This window comes from Ornithorhynchus anatinus, chromosome 4 (assembly GCF_004115215.2).
Source record: "Ornithorhynchus anatinus isolate Pmale09 chromosome 4, mOrnAna1.pri.v4, whole genome shotgun sequence".
NCBI classification, from domain to species: Eukaryota; Metazoa; Chordata; class Mammalia; order Monotremata; family Ornithorhynchidae; genus Ornithorhynchus; species Ornithorhynchus anatinus.
Genome location: NC_041731.1, coordinates 2,642,734 through 2,659,358, shown reverse-complemented (window position 1 = coordinate 2,659,358; position 16,625 = coordinate 2,642,734).

Sequence of the window (16,625 nt, the reverse complement as noted above, 5' to 3'; positions counted from 1 at the left end):
CCCATGCTCGCTCCATTAGGTTCTCACCAGGCCATGCCGCTTCTCTTATTATGTGCTTGGCCCCTAAAAAGCATTTAGCAGATACCCCAGTAATTATTGTATCTGCAGTTTCTCTGTTCTGGTCTCCAGCTCGCTCCCCTCCCCACCTGCCACCTCTAGACTGTCGGAGCGGGGAAGGGGACGGGTGGCAGTCTTCTCCATCACTCTTACTAGGAAGTCCGGAGAAGCAGAGAGGCCTAGTGGAAAGAACCTGGACCTGGGAGATCAGGAGACCTGGGCTCGAGACCCAATTCAGCCACTGGCCTGCTGTGTGGTCTTGGGCAAGTCACCTAACCTTTCCGGGTCTCGGTTTTGTCATCCGTAAAATGGAGGTGAAATATCTGTGTTTTGGGGTTGGTTGGTTGTTTAGCACTTGTTATGCTCTGACTCCGTGCCAGCCATTGTACTAAACGCTGGAATAGATACAAGATAATTAGGTTAGACTCAGTCCGTGGCCCACATGGGGCTCACGGTTTTAATCCCCATTTTACAGATGAGGTAAATGAGGCACAGAGAAGTGAAGTGACTTGCTCAAGGTCACACAGCAAACAAGTGGCAGAGGCAGGATTAGAACCCTGATCCTTCTGACTCCTAGGCTAACTCTCTATCCACTGGGCCATGCTGTTTCCCCCTGTGCCCTTCTACCTCCTCCGACTCCAATGTGGGACGGTGAGTGTGTCTAATCAGAAGATTTCCTATCTACCCCAGGGTATACCAAATATCACAGTGAATTAAATTGACCGACCCGGGGGGAGTCATCCAGATCCTGAAAGTTCCGGGGCAGCCGCATTCAGGAAGATTGACAGTCTGGACCACTCCTGTCTCTGAAGATCCGGAAGACGGTACTTTGAGCTGAGCGTTGATGGGGGTGGAAAGGGGAGGAATCCAAACACTCAAAACTTTCCTCAAATAAATTGCTGGCACTTTCTCTGGCTCTGTTTCTGACCTGATAGCAGTTAATTCTGTACAACTTGGAGCTGATTCAATCCAGTGTATATGCCTAAATGACTTCCTGCCTGAATGGTTCATTAAGATGCCGCCTGCATGTTTCTATGCACAGAATTAGTGAGTGAGAGTCAGAGAGAGTGAGCGAGGGTGGGGGGAGGGAGGGAGGAAGAGAGCGGAAAAACTTCCAGAGACTGCAGACAACAATCTCTACAGAGAATGTCACTAAAATGGATCATTCAGTCATTGGTCTCCCACTGTCCCCTCTATCTCTGCCTCTGCTTCTCCCACTCCCGTTTCCTCTCTCTCAACCAGATTGGCCCTGAAGCAATTTCCCCGTCATTGTCTCCTAATCCCTAATCCAGTCCTTGTTCTTTTCTCGTGGCCAGCTCTGAAACACCAATTTCCTTTTCCCATTTGTGCATGTTTGCCTTTGATAAAACGGTTCCCATGACAACATAAAAAAATGACTGCACTTTGCCTTTAAAACTCTTCTCCTGCCCAGCTCTGTCCTCCTCCCCTCGGGTAAATCTGAAGACCTGTTGGGCCATTGAACTAAGTGAGTGATCAAAACTAAAAAGATGGGGAGGAACCGAAGCTGGTTGGGGGTAGGAAGTTGGGGGTGGGGGGAGAGACAGAGGCTGCAGACCGAAACCCCCCCCCCCCCCCCCCCAGAAGAGCCTGGGATTCCCCGATCTCGGATTTCTGAACTAAACAAAGCAGCTCGGCCTAGTGGATGGAGGTCCGGCCTGGGAGTCGGTTTGCCCCTTGTCTGCTGTGTGACCTCGGGCGAGACACATAATTTCCCTGTGCTTCCGAAACCTCCTCTGTAAAATGGAGATGAAGAGTGTGAGCCCCACGTGGGACAGGGACTGTGTCCAACCTTGTAACTACCTCAGCGCTTAGTGCGAAGCCCGGCACACGGGAAGCTCTAAAGAAACACCCTTAAAAAGAAAAGTGAGTTCTAGTGAGATCATGAGGGAGGGGAATCAGCAGAGCTGAGGTCTGATGCCGATGTGTGACCTCTCCGGGCCACAGTTTCCTCATCTGGAAAATGGAATGAATCATCGGTGCCGTTCCTGTTTCCCAAGGATAGGGTGAGGACCAAGTGAGGTGAATGTGGTGCTTTGTTCTCATTTCTCTCTCCGCCAACCTCATCCTCTCTTTGGCCTGGAACTCCCTCCCCTCCCCCTTTTCAACCAGCTGATCACCTCTCTCTCACCTCTCTTCAAAGCCCTCTGGAGATCACATCTCCTCCAGGAGACCTTCCCTGATTCATCTCTCATCTCCCACCCTACATCCACCGATATTAAGCACAGCCAAATCACCCAGGCACTGGGGTACTCCCTCCCCACCTCCCTCCCTCCGCCCGGGGAATTGATGTACTTGTCTTTACGTGCTATTGCTTCCTCTTAGCTGGAAATTATTTGTCTGTTTATCCCTCTAGACCATAAGCTCCTTGAAGGCAGAGAACATCATCATCGTCATAAATGGGGCATTTAAGTGCTTCCTATGTTCTTATGTACCAAGCACTGTGCTAAGTGCTGGGGTAGATACAGAGAAGCAGCACGGTTTAGTGGATGGAGCAAGGACCTGGGAGTCAGAAGGTCATGGGTGCTAATCCCAGATCTGCCCCTTGTCTGCTGTGTGGCCTCGGTCACATCACTTCGCTTCTCAGTGCCTCGGTTACCTCATCTGTAAAATGGGGATTGAGACCGTGAGCCCCACGTGGGACAAGGACTGTGTCCGACCCGATTTGCTTGTATCCACCCCTGTGCCAGCTCGATTTGCCTTTATCTAACCCGGCACTTAGTACAGTGACTGGCACATAGTGAGCGCTTAACAAATACTATTATTAATATTATACTTAGGTTGGACGCAGTCCCTGTCCCGCGTGGGGCTCATAGTCTCAGGAGGAGGGAAAACAGGTATTTTAACCCCCATTCTTTTAGAAGGGGAAACTGAGGTGCGGAGTAGTCAAGGGGCTTACCTAAAGTCAAACAGTAGGCGTGTCGTAAAGTCAGGTTTCGAGCCCAGGCGTCCTGACTCTCAGTTTTGATATGCCAAGATCTCCCGAGCCTTTAGTACAGTGCCCTGTGCAGAATAAGCGCTTAAAAGATTCCACCGATTGACTGATCGATTGGTGAAATTCAGGTGTTACAGAAATTCAAGGCATTATGGCTGTTAACGTTTGTGATAGTACCCCAGGGCAGGGGTTGGTATCTTTAGGTTTGCCTGCTGAGAGTTCTCCCTTTCTGCTCACTGCCATTTCCTGTGCCTCATCAAGCCCATTTAGGATATTTAGGAGCTAAAGTACATTGTGGACCTGACATTTACGTCATTAAACGCCCCTGCATTTTGCCGCTTCTCCTCCGCTTCCTTTTCTTTAAGCCCTGATCTCGATCCATACACTGCCTTTGCCAGCCCTAAGGTCTGCGGATAAGTCACGGCCGCGCGAGAGGCCGGGGGCCGCAGATCAGCTAACGTGCTCGCCTTAGAAGAGAGCAAAGTGAGGGGCGGGAGGCAAGCGAAGGGAAGCCCCCCCCCTTATTGCTGGTGTCGGTGCTGAAGGTACCGAACCTGGTAATTTGCTCAGCTATCATTATTATTTCTGAACTTCAATTATTATAATTATAATTATTGATATTATTATATTTGTTAAGCGCTTATTGCGTCTCGAGACACAAGAGTAGATACAGATTAATTCGATCGGACTCAGTCCCCGTCCCACATAAGGCTCACAAGTAGGAGAGGGGACAGGTAGTGAAATTCCCACTTCACAGCGGAGGAAACCGAGGCAGAGAGAATTTAAATGACTCGCCCAAGATCACGCAACAGGCAAGAGGCGGAGCCGGGATTGGAATACTCTTAGTCCCGTGCTCTTTCTACTAGGCCACGTTGCATCTCAATATTGATAGATTCTCCCCCCACAGCCATCGCCGGCTTCAGCCCCCAGGCCATTCTGATGGGGAGGTGATCGCTTCCTTTGGGAGACAGGAAGTAGAGAATCGATCGTATTTATGTTGAGGGCTTGGCTTACTCGTATTAATATACTGAGCACTTGAATAAGTATGATACTACAGATTTGGCAGATATTTTCCTTGCCCCAAGGAGCTTACAGTCTAGAGAAATCGGAAAGACCCTTCTGGGGTACTTTGGTGTTTCCATTCCCGCTGAACAACTCTGCTCCAGCGGTGCGGCCTAGTCACGGGGCTAGAATAAGTATAATAAGTATTAGTGTATTAAGTATTAGTGTACTAAGCACTTGAATAAGTACAAAACTACAGATTTGGCAGATATCTGCCTTGCCCCCAGGAGCTTAATGATAATATCGGTATTTGTGGAGCGCTTACTATGTGCAGAGCACTGTTCTAAGCGCTGGAGTAGATACAGGGTAGTCAAGTTGACCCACGTGAGGCTCACAGTTAATCCCCATTTTACAGATGAGGTAACCGAGGCACAGAGAAGTTAAGCGACTTGCCCACAGTCACAGAGCTGACAAACGGCAGAGCCGGGAGTCGAACCCATGACCTCTGACTCGGAAGCCCAGGCTCTTTCCACTGAGCCACGCTGCTTCTAGCTTACAGTCTAGAGAAATCGGGGGGTTCTGGGGTTTACATTCCCGCTGAACAACTCTGCTCCAGCAGTGTGGCCTAGTCACGGGGCTAAAAGTTGGGAGAGCAGGGTTCCGGTCAATCGATCTATCAATCAATCAAATGATCATATTTATTGAGAGCTTACTCTGTGCAGAGGGGTGCACCAAGCTCTTGGAGGAGTATAATATAACCGAGCTGGAAGACACGTTTCCTGTCCACAAGGAGCTCACAGTCTAGAGGGGGAGACAGACATTGAAATAAATTATGAGCACGTACATAAGTGCTGTGTGGCCGAGGGCTGGGTAAATATCAAGTTCATTCATTCATTCAATAGTATTTATTGAGCGCTTACTATGTGCAGAGCACTGTACTAAGCGCTTGGGATGAACAAGTCCGCAACAGATAGAGACGGTCCCTGCCGTTTGACGGGCTCACAGTCTGCATAAAGGGGACAGATCCAAGGAGTCCCCAGCAGGTTTATTACTCCCTGCCGATGGTACCTTCCACTGGCAGTCGCCGGGACTGTTATCTGTAGAAGGAGCGGGGCTCAGCGGGAGTCAGAGGTCATGGGTTCGAATCCCGGCTGCGCCACTTGTCAGCTGGGTGACTGTGGGCAAGTCACTTCACTTCTCGGGGCCTCAGTTCCCTCATCTGGAAAATGGGGGTGAAGACCGTGAGCCTCACGTGGGACAACCTGATGACCCTGTATCTACCCCAGCGCTTACAACAGTGCTCTGCACATAGTAAGCGCTTAACCAATACCAACATTATTATTATCTGTTTGGGGTTCTTTAGGGGCCATCCTGTACAGACGCAGAGGGATGGAAAAAATGACTTCCGGAGATCAGTTCCACGGGTTCGAGGGCAGAGAGGACTTTGCTCACCCTGGCCTATAGGACACACGGTCTCCTGGAGAACCTCCCCAAATGTACCGTGAACTCCTCCCTACCCCCAGACAGCCAGGGAAATCTTTCCAAGGCCTAACCTAAATCCCTCTTACTGCGGGCAATGCCCTTTTATTCAATCCTCTCTACCTAGATGGAGTTCTTCTCCCGGGACTCCAAGAGGGGCCAGCTAGGGGAAATGGGGCTGGAGGAGGTGGGGTTTGCCCCAGAGATGTGGGAAGGAAACCCAAGTCGGACTGAACCACTCCTCCAGGCGAAGGAGAGATTGGAAAATTCTCCTATCTCCGTCGGCCTTTCAGCCACGCGTGACTCAACGGGTCATTTTTTTTTTTAATGGAACTTCGGAGAGGCCAATAAAGAGTTAAGGGTGCTTATCGTCACAGCTTGTCTTTTCTTAAAACTCATAAACATGACATTAAAGATGTATAATTAGCATAACGTTTTAATGTTTTCATTAATTTGTTACTTTCATTATGGCAGCGGTAGCAAAATGACACATTATCACAATAAGCATACAGCAGGGCTAATACCCGCAGTCATTCCACTGTTACCATAATGACATCGTGATGTTTATTATTGGTATTATTGTTATTTATAAAGCACCCACCGAGATCTCAATGCACTCCCCAGAAAAGGTTATATAACGGTATAAGTACGGCACAGTAGACATGGAGTGGAGAGAAAAGACGCTTTCAGATTGCAAAAGAACTAGTGTACTGTGGGTGCCCAGTTCACGTTAAATGAAAATGAATCGCTCTGCAGAGGCAACCTCCCAGGGATTAAGGCCAACCTCGATTTATTGTCAGACTAACTGCGAGCCCGTCCCTGGGCAGGGATTGTCTCTATCTGTTGCCGAATTGTACATTCCCAGCGCTTAGTACAGTGCTCTGCACATGGGAAGCGTTCAATAATTACTACCGAATGAATGAATGAACTCTCTGAACTCAATCAGTTGGATTTATCGAGCGCTGACTGTGTGCAGAACTCTGTCCTAAGTGCTCAGGACGGTATAATACAATCGAGTCAGTAAACTCCTTCCCTGCCCACAATGAGTGGACCCAGGATTTTATGGCCTTGAGTTTTCCTTGCCTTCTCAAAGACTGCCTGCATCCCTCTCTGTTTCCTGCCTTCCTTCGGGCTTCCTCCCCCTAGTTGGATAAATTTGTACTTATTAAGCATTTACTGCGTGCTAAGTGCTGTGGGAGATACAGCATGATCATCTTTTCAGAAACAGTCCCTGCCCCTGAGGGGGCTCAGAGTCCAGTTAAGACTCTGTTAAGACTCCAGTTTAGAGTCCAGTTAAGAGGCATCTTAACCCCATTTCACAGAGGAGGAAACAGCCCCAGAGAGGCTAAGTGTCTTACCTGAGATCACACAGCAGGCCAGTTGGCAGAGCTGGGATCTGAAATCGGGTCTCATAACTCGGGCTCCAATAATTGATCCCCTAGGCCATACTGTCTCTCCTGCTATGCTTTAGCAAATACCATTTAGAAGCAAACAAACAAACGAAAAACATGGATGATATGGTAATACTAGTCTGGAGCCTCGGGTTGGTTTGGAGACAGAACGGTCTGTGAATGGTATGCGGTTTGCATAAGAGGCGTCCCTTTATTTATTCCCCCTCCCAGTCCCACAGCCCTTTTGTACGTATCTGAAATGTATTATATGTGTCTATCTCTCCCTGTAGACTGTAAACTCCTTGCGGGCCGGGAATGTGTCTGCTATATTGTTATATAGTACTCTCCCAAGCACTTAATATCGTGCTCTGCACACAGTAAGCGCTCAATAAATTCATTTGACTGACTGACGTACCGGTTGGCTTATGAATTCGTTAGGGAATTCTATCAGTTCCACCAATCCTGAGTCGAAGGGGTAGAATTACCGCCCAACGTGGCACCGCCTCCCCCTTGATTGACATCTGCCAGTCATAGGATGCGGTGGCCCAGCCTGTGATCCCCCTTGCCCCCGCCGAGGGGGCCAGGTCTGGGAAAGAGGTCTCGCAGCAGGGCAGATCCTCCTTACTCTGCTCCTGGCCTCCACAAGCCATATGCATCCACGGATGGACTCCATCCTCCCTGGTCCCGCCTAAAGGATCAGCTCCGGATTCGCCCACACACGCCTTATTTTTAGAGGAAATCATGCTCAAGTGTGTCCCTCGTGGACTGTCCGTTCCCCCCCCCCCCGTCCCCGCCCCGTACACGAATCTTTTCCTCCTCCGGAGCTTCACGGGGGATCCGGAGGGAAGCCGGAACAGACCCACTTCGGTTTCAGAGGAGACCACCAACGATTCTCTGAAGGACAGTCTCCTCCCCGCAGACACAACCCCCTCTGATCCACGCACCCGCAGTCAGCCCGGGTCCTTTCCCCCAACCTTTGGAGCTTCACGGAAAATCCCGCCTCCCTCCACCCCCGTGTCACCCCCTGGTAGGAAGATTGGGCAACCTGGGAAGCAACGTGGCCTAGAGGAAAGAGCAAAGATCTGGGAGTCGGAGAAAGTCAGAGGCTCCTCCACTTACCTGCTGCGTGATCTTGGGCGAGACACTTCACCTCTCTGGGCCTCTGTCCTCTCATCTACAAAATAGGGATTCGAAACCCGTTATCCCTCCTGCTTAGTCCGTGAGCCCCATGTGGAACCTGATTATCTTCTATCTACCCCGGTGCTCAGTACAGTGCTTGGCACATAGTAAGCGCTTAACAAATCCCGCAATTATTATCAGTAACACAAACTATGAGATGATCCATCAGTAACCATTATATACTTCCTATTTGTCATATCTGGAAGGATTTTGTCTGAATAACGGGGAGAAGTGCAAAATGAGCCAATCTGTCATGGAACCAGAGAGTGTGCTCGCGTGTATGTTGTTGAAGGGAGGGCTCGATCTCAAACATTTTAGCTTCAGTGATCTGTTCGCAGCTGCAAACCGATTTAGAAGCCGTCCTATCCCCGAGTAGCCATTCTGCCTTGGTTTCAAAGTGGGCAGCTTCCAGGGTGGTTTTTTGGATGGTATTTATTAAGCACTTACGTGCCGAGCACGGAACTAAGCACTGGAGTAGATACAAGTTTATCAGGTTGGACACAGTCCTTGTCCCACATGGGGCCCGGAAAAATGAAGTGACTTTCCCAAGGCCACACTGTGGACAAGTGGCGGAGCCGGGATCAGAACCCAGGTCCTTCCGACTACCAGGTCCGGCCTCTAGCCGCTAGGCCATACTGCGTGAGGAGCGGAGCAGAGCGGGACGGTCCGGCAGACTCCGGCTAGGTGACCCCCGCAGCGGGCAATAGGCCGAAGCGGGTGCATCGCAACTTGAAACTCAGTTTCCAAAACAAGCACCTGGAAAACGAATGCACATCTCCGCATCTGCGAGAACGGCAGACGGGCCCGGGAGGATGAGGACGACAGCACCTTCAGGGCTTCCACGGGGAAGGACCGGTTTTCCTGGGAACGTGCTCGAGGAGACAGCCTGGTGTCGTAGTCGGGTGCCATATCCAGCCCAATCATGAGCCACCGAGGAGTTCAAACTGAGTGGACCGACGCCGAGCAATGCTACAGCCCTTTCTTCCAGGGAGGCAGTGTGGCCTGATGGAAGGAGCGTGGCCCTGGGAACGGGCGGCCTGGGTTCTAGTCCCAGTTCTGCCCCTCCCCTGCTGTGGGAGGTGACACATTTCACCTCTCTGAACATATCATTTCACCTCTCTGGGCCTCAACTTCCTCATCTGTAAAAGCCGGGGGATGGGGGGACAACATCCTGTGCCTCTTCCTACTTCAGAAGGATGATACGAAGATAAGATGAGAAAACGGATATGAAAGCGGTGTGGAAAAATCCAAGTGCTAGGCTGCAAACGAGGAGTTATTACCATTATTATTCTGTAAGTGATTGCTAGAAAGCTTTTTTCCTTCCTTTCCAGAGATGGCGTTTCCTAACCGGATCAGCCGCCTGTTTGTCTGCTCCGTCTCTTGCTGAGATGGGAGAGTCCATTAGTGATGATGTTATAACTAATCACTGTTTGCAGTCAGATTAAGTGCCCTAATTCCCTGAGTCCCAGTCCCGCAAATGAGAAGAGACGTCTCAAAGGGGAAAGGGAAGGATAAAACCCTTGTTGAGCGACATCCTTGATGGATGGTCGGTGAAGGTCAATCCTTCGATGGGATTGACTGCGGTCACTCTCGCCCCCTCCCCTAATTACTGAAAACGCTAGCGCGGACAGGGGAAAGCATTTATTTCAAGCATTTGAATAAATTACATAAAAATAGCCTCCCTCGTCCCTTGAATCAGATCAGTCCACTGAAGCGTGTAGTTCGGAAGAGTTGAGTCAATTGCTCAAAACCTCACCAGACCGAAGTCAGTCTGGAGACGGGCCACAACTGTATCCTCCGTAGTTACGATCGGGTCGGGCGTTTGCCGCGATTCCTGCCGAGAACCGGAAGGAAGAAATGGAGCATCCAGGGGGTAAATTCCAAATCTCATCTTCTCTACTGCTCGGGGGTTGCAATCAACAAGCCACTGGCAGGGAGATAAGAGTGGTTTCCTAGAAAGGGTGCATGGAAAAGAAGCAAGAGACTTGGGTATTAGGTGATGCTAGTGACTTGCTGATCATCGACAGGGGAAGTCACAGCCTCCCTGAACCTGATTTGTAAGATGCAGAAAATAATCCCTCCTGCCTTTCTCGATCAGTATCACCGTGTTGTGAAAACCAACCAGGAAGAGTGCTTGGGTGCGAGGAAATAGAAATGAACAGTATGGAACGCTGTTGTGTCCTATTAGGGACATTCCATGCTGCCATGTGTTTTCCAAATAAAATGCTCCCTCGTCTCAGAAAATAATGGTTTTTGTTTGGTTGTGTGTTATCAGCCCAAATGGTTTTTCTTCCTCAATTGAAAATATTTTATTTGGTTGTGGATTATCTGCCCAAATGGCTGTTCGGCCTCAATCGAAAACACTTGTTTCAGTAACAAATGTCTGCTTAAGTGAATTTTTGTGGCCAGAACAAGAATGAGATGGGGAGGTCAGGACAGACTGTCATTCAAACCATCTGGCGGAACCAGAACGCAAGTTCACGAATGACTTGCATTACATGTAAGTGAGAGAATTCTGGGTCTGGGCGAAAGGTGAGGTTATTCCATCTTCTCTAGAGATCTTTAAGAACAAGACGACCGTCACCTCTCTGATATTTGTAAGATCTGCCCGGAGACAGAGGGATAGACCAAATGACCTCTCTCCGCCCTTGCACTCCGTGATTGATCCCTCAGGAGTTTGGAGAGGCAGCACAAATCAAGACGGTTTGAAAGAGAAAGTCAAGTGCTATTTGTTGTATAAACGCTCCCAGGGCTCACTGCATGAAATATTAAAGTGGCGAATTATTGTAGCCTGAGCTTTAGAAAGCTGCTTGTTCCTCTTTCTCCTCTGAAGGCGAGAGGGCATTTTGTTTAATCTAATTCCTGGGATGATTTTAAATTCCTTCGGGACCCTATCTTCAAAGAGGCCGCAGCAAATGAATGAGGAAGCCCTTGAGGCCAGTCTTCTCAGTCAGTCCTCTCCTCCCTCCCTCCCCCCATTTCCCACAGCTGTGTGCGCCGGTGAATTTTATCTTAGCGGCGCAAGACGTGCCTTTTCTCCCTCTCCTCCCGTCACGAACCACCCCGTCGAAAGAACGCATCGCTATGGGGACCAGGCTTCCCAGATTTAAGGCGGTGTGAATGAAAAATGCACAGTCAGAACATAAAATAGAAAAAGTCGGGCAGGAAAACGCTGAGGATATCAAACGGAGATGGAAGAAGTTGGGGAAAATATTCAACTGATCTAGGCTGGGGCCCGGGGTGCAATGTCTTTGAAGCAGGAAGATGACAGGATGTGGATCAATATCTGAACAATTTAGTAAGGGCAGGAGATTAAATATCTTCTGATAGACACCTGCCGGGACTTCCTTGAATTTAATGTTTTTTTCAATGCTCCTTTTGTAAGTTATGTATTGGGTCCGGGGAGTGTTTATTTGAGAGTTGGAGACTAAAATGCGTTCAGGTTCAGAGCTGCTTCCAAGCCAGTGAACATCCTGATGCTCTGGCCCCTCGCTCATTCAAGGCCTTGGTTGACGTCCACGATTCCCTCCTTATTCACACCTGAGGCCCCGGACGTCTGCTGCCTCCCCCGGGGTGTGAGTTTGGAAGCCTAACCCCAGTTGTGGCTCTGACAGTGTGTGGAGTGGAAGCTCCCTCTGGACAGTTAATAATAACGAGGGTATCTGTTAAGGGCTTACTCGGGGCCAAACACTCTTCTAAGCACTGGGGAAGATTCAAGTTAATCATACTGGACACAGTCCCTGCCCCACACTGGGCTCACATTCTAAGTAGGAGGGAGGACAGGGCACGGTAGAGAAGCAGCGTGGCTCAGTGGAAAGAGCCCGGGCTAGGGAGTCAGAGGTCATGGGTTCGAATCCCCGCTCCGCCACTTGTCAGCTGTGTGACCGTGGGTAAGTCACTTCACTGTGCCTCAGTTACCTCATCTGTAGAATGGGGATTAACTGTGAGCCTCACGTGGGTCAACCCGATGACCCTGTATCTATCCCAGCGCTTAGAACAGTGCTCGGCACATAGTAAACGCTTAACGAATACCAACATTATTACCCATTTTATAGATGAGAAAACTGGGACGCAGAGATGTGAAGTGCCTTGCCGGATGACACACAGCAGACAATTGGCCGATCTGGGATGAGAACCCAGGTCCTCTGACTCCCGGACCTGTGTTCTTTCCACGGGGCCATTCTGCCTCCCCAAATCTACCACTTGCTTGTGTTGTACTTTCCATGTACTATGACTACTGCTTCTCCTATTACCACCACTACTTATATTCAACCACGCCCGCCAGGAGGACGTCGTCTCAAGGGGTGTTAACCTAAGGGAGGCAAGTGGTGAATCATCCCTGCTCTGGCCAAGACCTAAAAGACATCTGGCAACTGGCCCCAGAGAGATGGAATCAATTCTGCCACTTGTTCCTAAGCCAGGTAATTTGTACCAGGGGGAATGGAGCTCGACTCTTGACCTCTGATCTCTCTTCATCAGCACAGCTCTCCAATAACTACTCCGAGCCGGGTGGAGATTTTCTTTTAGGCTGGCTGGCTTCTCCACTGGGTTCGGTCAAGACTGTGGAAACAGTGGCCTTCTTAGGGGCATATGGATACCGGTCTAATTAGCCAGTGGTCTGCATGAAGGATCATCATCCCCTGGGATTTGAGTGGTCTGGATTAGAACTATTTTGTGAGGGGAATCCAAGATGCTTGTGGGCTGCAAAGAAGGCCTTTGTCTCTTAGCGAGGCTGATCACGTATCTCAGTTCAGCTGGGGCGGCCGTAGATTTTTGCAAGACCCGCGAAATCGATCATTCAAGCAATCGGTGGTATTTATTGAGCGCTTACTGGGTGCAGGGCACTGTACTAAGATTTCCTGGGCAAACCACCTCTTCCCTTCTTCAAAACCTTCCTACAGTCACATCTCCTCTAAGAGACCTTCCCTGACTAACCCTCAGTTCCCCTACTCGTCCATATATTTGGATCCGTTCCCCTTAACACCTGATATTCACTCCACCTTTAACCCGCAGCACTTGGGTACACGTTCTTAGATTCTGCCATTTCTCCCGTCTCTAATTTATTTTAATATCCGTCTTCAGTCTAGATTGTAAGCTTCCAGTGAGCAGGACTCCTGTCTACCAACTCTACTGTTTTGCACTCGCCCAGGTGCCTGTACAGTCCTGTGGCTCAGTGGAAAGAGCCCGGGCTTGGGAGTCAGAGGTCATGGGTTCTAATCCCCGCTCCGCCACTTGTCAGCTGTGTGACTTTGGGCGAGTTACTTAACTTCTCTGTGCCTCGGTTCCCTCATCCCATGGGGATGAAGACGGGGAGCCCCACTTGGGATAACCTGATCGCCTTGTATGCCCTCCAGCGCTTAGAACAGTGCTCTGCACATAGTAAACACTTAACAAATACCATTATTATTATTATTACTCTGCACACAGTAAGAGATCAACAAATTCCATCAATTGATTGGGCGATTTTAGAAAAAAAAGACAATCGCCCCAAGTTACCGTAGCTGAACTCATCAAACTTCCCTACACTGGTCTCTAGCTGTTCTTGTTGATGGTAGAATAATAATGTTGGTATTTGTATTTGTTAAGCGCTTACTATGTGCAGAGCACTGTTCTAAGCGCTGGGGTAGATACAGGGTAATCAGATTGTCCCAGGTGAAGCTCACAGTTAATGCCCATTTTACAGATGAGGTAACTGAGGCACAGAGAAGTTAAATGACTTGCCCACAGTCACACAGCTGACAAGTGGCAGAGCCGGGATTCGGACCCATGAGCTCTGACTCCCAAGAAGCTTTGCGGTCCCAAAGAGCCTGGGGCCTGTTCAGTCCGTACCCCATGAAATTCCGGGGGACAGCCCAGAATTCTGGGTTACTTTGACAGCAGACTTCCTCTGGTGGCGGCAGGCGAGAGGGAAAGGGAAAAGCATACCCCTTTGGGTTGGGGCCCTGATGTCCCACTTTTCAACTTAAATAATTAGGCCATTTTAGGATACGACCACTACCCCTTCTGAGTCTCTGATACTCTGAGCAGCTGAACAGCGAATCTATTGCCTGGAGATCAATCGGGAGGCCCCTGGTCCGGATCTTGGCTACCAAAAAATCACGTGAGCCCTTATTTCAAAAACACGGCCATGGCATCTTCTTAAATTTGAGTTTGACTTCTCAGGAGACGTCTGGGGATAATATCCAAGCTCTCACTCCTTCCTAGACTGTGGGGACTGGGGCAGGGACTGCGCTGTGTCTGATCAGATCATCTCGCATCTAGTTTTTAGCCGGGTACTTGGTACAGACTCCTCAAGACTGTAAGCTCATCCTCTAGACTGTAAGCTCGTTGCAGGCGGGGAACGTGTCTGTTTATTGTTGTATTCTCTCCAGCACTTAGAACAGTGTTCTGCACACAGTATTTGCTCAATAAATACGATGGATTGATGTGGTAAGTGGTTAGCAAAAACCGTGACTGCATTACTATCTCGCACCTACCCAGTGTCTAGACTGGAGGCTTGTTGTGGGCAGGGACCGTGTTGTATTATTTTCTCCCAAGTACTTAGTAGAGTGCTCTGCACAGAGTAAGCACAGTTTAGCACAGTGCTTGGTACATCGTTTGTGCTTAGCATACCACAATTGTATTATTATCTTGCATCTGCTCCGGTGTCCAGTGCGGTGCTCCATGCATATTTAAGTTCTTAATAAATGTCGCTCTGAATATCTGTCACCCTTTCCATCACATCTTCCGCGTGTAGCGAATTCTAAATTTTCCTTGCAGCCTTTCCTAAGTCTGTCCCCTTGGACGTGGGGATTCTGAATATCCCATAGACCGATTTGGGATCGTTGGTGTTTCAGAAGCCTAAATCGGGCCTGACTTTAAAGTTTGGGGACTGTGAAGGTTTGAAGGATATTTTATTTTGCAGGTTCACTGTGGTACACCTGAGCCAAAGAAGGACTTTTTACCATTCAATAATATAAATTCATAAATTCTCTAGCTTCTCTGGGCGACGTACGTATGCTATCTCCTTCTGTTCTTTCTCTTCTCTGGCTCCCACACGCTCACCCACACATATCTCCAGATCAAATAACGGGCTCTATTTACTGCCAGAATGGTAAAGATTTATTTGTGTCCCATTTAACCTCCCATTCACTTATCTTGTTTAAAGTTAATTAAAGGCGGAATCATTGTTACAGGAAGTCTGAGCTCCAGTGAACAGTAGGCCAATTGATTGCAACTCTGAGTTCACCACGTTCATAATAATGTGATTTCGACGTCCTGCTTCTGAAACATCAGTGGGGCCAGGCTATCAGTGCGTGATTTTCTGGTCCTGCTACAAAGGCGTGAAGGGGGTTGGGTAGGGCGAGAGAGGGCCTTGCTGTTTATCAATCCTGCAACTCCAGGATGGGGTCCCACTGAGATTTGAAAGTGGCAGATCTGCAACAAACTGAAGAAAACACTTCCTACAGTGGGATTAGACTGTGTCTTACCTGATTTGCTTGAATCCACCCCAGTGTTTAGTACAGTGCCCGGCACATAGTAAGCGTTTAAGAAATGCCACAATTATTATTATGTATACATATGTAGAGAAGGAGCGTGGCTCAGTGGAAAGAGCCCGGGCTTGGGAGTCAAAGGTCATGGGTTCGAATCCCGGCTCTGCCACTTGTCAGCGGTGTGACTGTGGGCAAGTCACTTCACTTCTCTGGGCCTCAGTTCCCTCATCTGTAAAATGGGAATTAAGACCGTGAGCTTCACGTGGGACAACCTGATTACCCTGCATCTACCCCAGTGCTTAGAACAGTGCTCTGCACATAGTAAGCGCTTAACAAATACCAACACTATTATATTTGTGTGTGTATATATACACACACATATACACACATGCATATAGGGAGATCAGATTCCCGAATATCCAAATGAAAAGATGATTTGACATCAAGGGGAAAGGCACGTTGAGAGTATTTACAAACAGTTTAATCACTCAGAGGCAGGTCGGTTTATTGGAAGCCAACAAGTGACATCTTTAGCTCTGTGTGATGCAAGGATTGCTGAGGAGTGACCCTTCAAAAGCAACCCATTTAGATTCCCTCGGAAATCCTTCAATGTGAAGGGATTACTAATTGCTTGTGGAAAAGCGGTGCCTAAAATGAAAATCTCTAATTAAAATATAAAGTAATCATCATCAACAATACCTGCTATCTCAAGAATGATGAGCAAGAGTTTGATGTTGCTAATTAATGTTATCGCCTATTAGCTTTATTTACATAAGCAGATAGAATTCATGCCATGTTGCTTGGGCTGATATGTAAGGGTTTCCGGTTTTAAATTTAATTATCCCAATCCTGGGTATTGTGGGCTCATCGCAGGTTACAGGGATTCTTGCCGATTTTCCCGGAAGCTCGGTGAAGAAATTTCCTCTGATGAAAGGTGGATTAAGGTGGAACTGGAAAAAGTTGAAAATTGTTTGGAAATGCTTCTAAGTCAGCGCAAGTTAATGGAACGTCTATGAAAGTCTTGATGGATTTAAAAATTATTTACCATTCTTAGCCTGGAATTTTTTTTACCCAGTTAAATAGACCATAAAT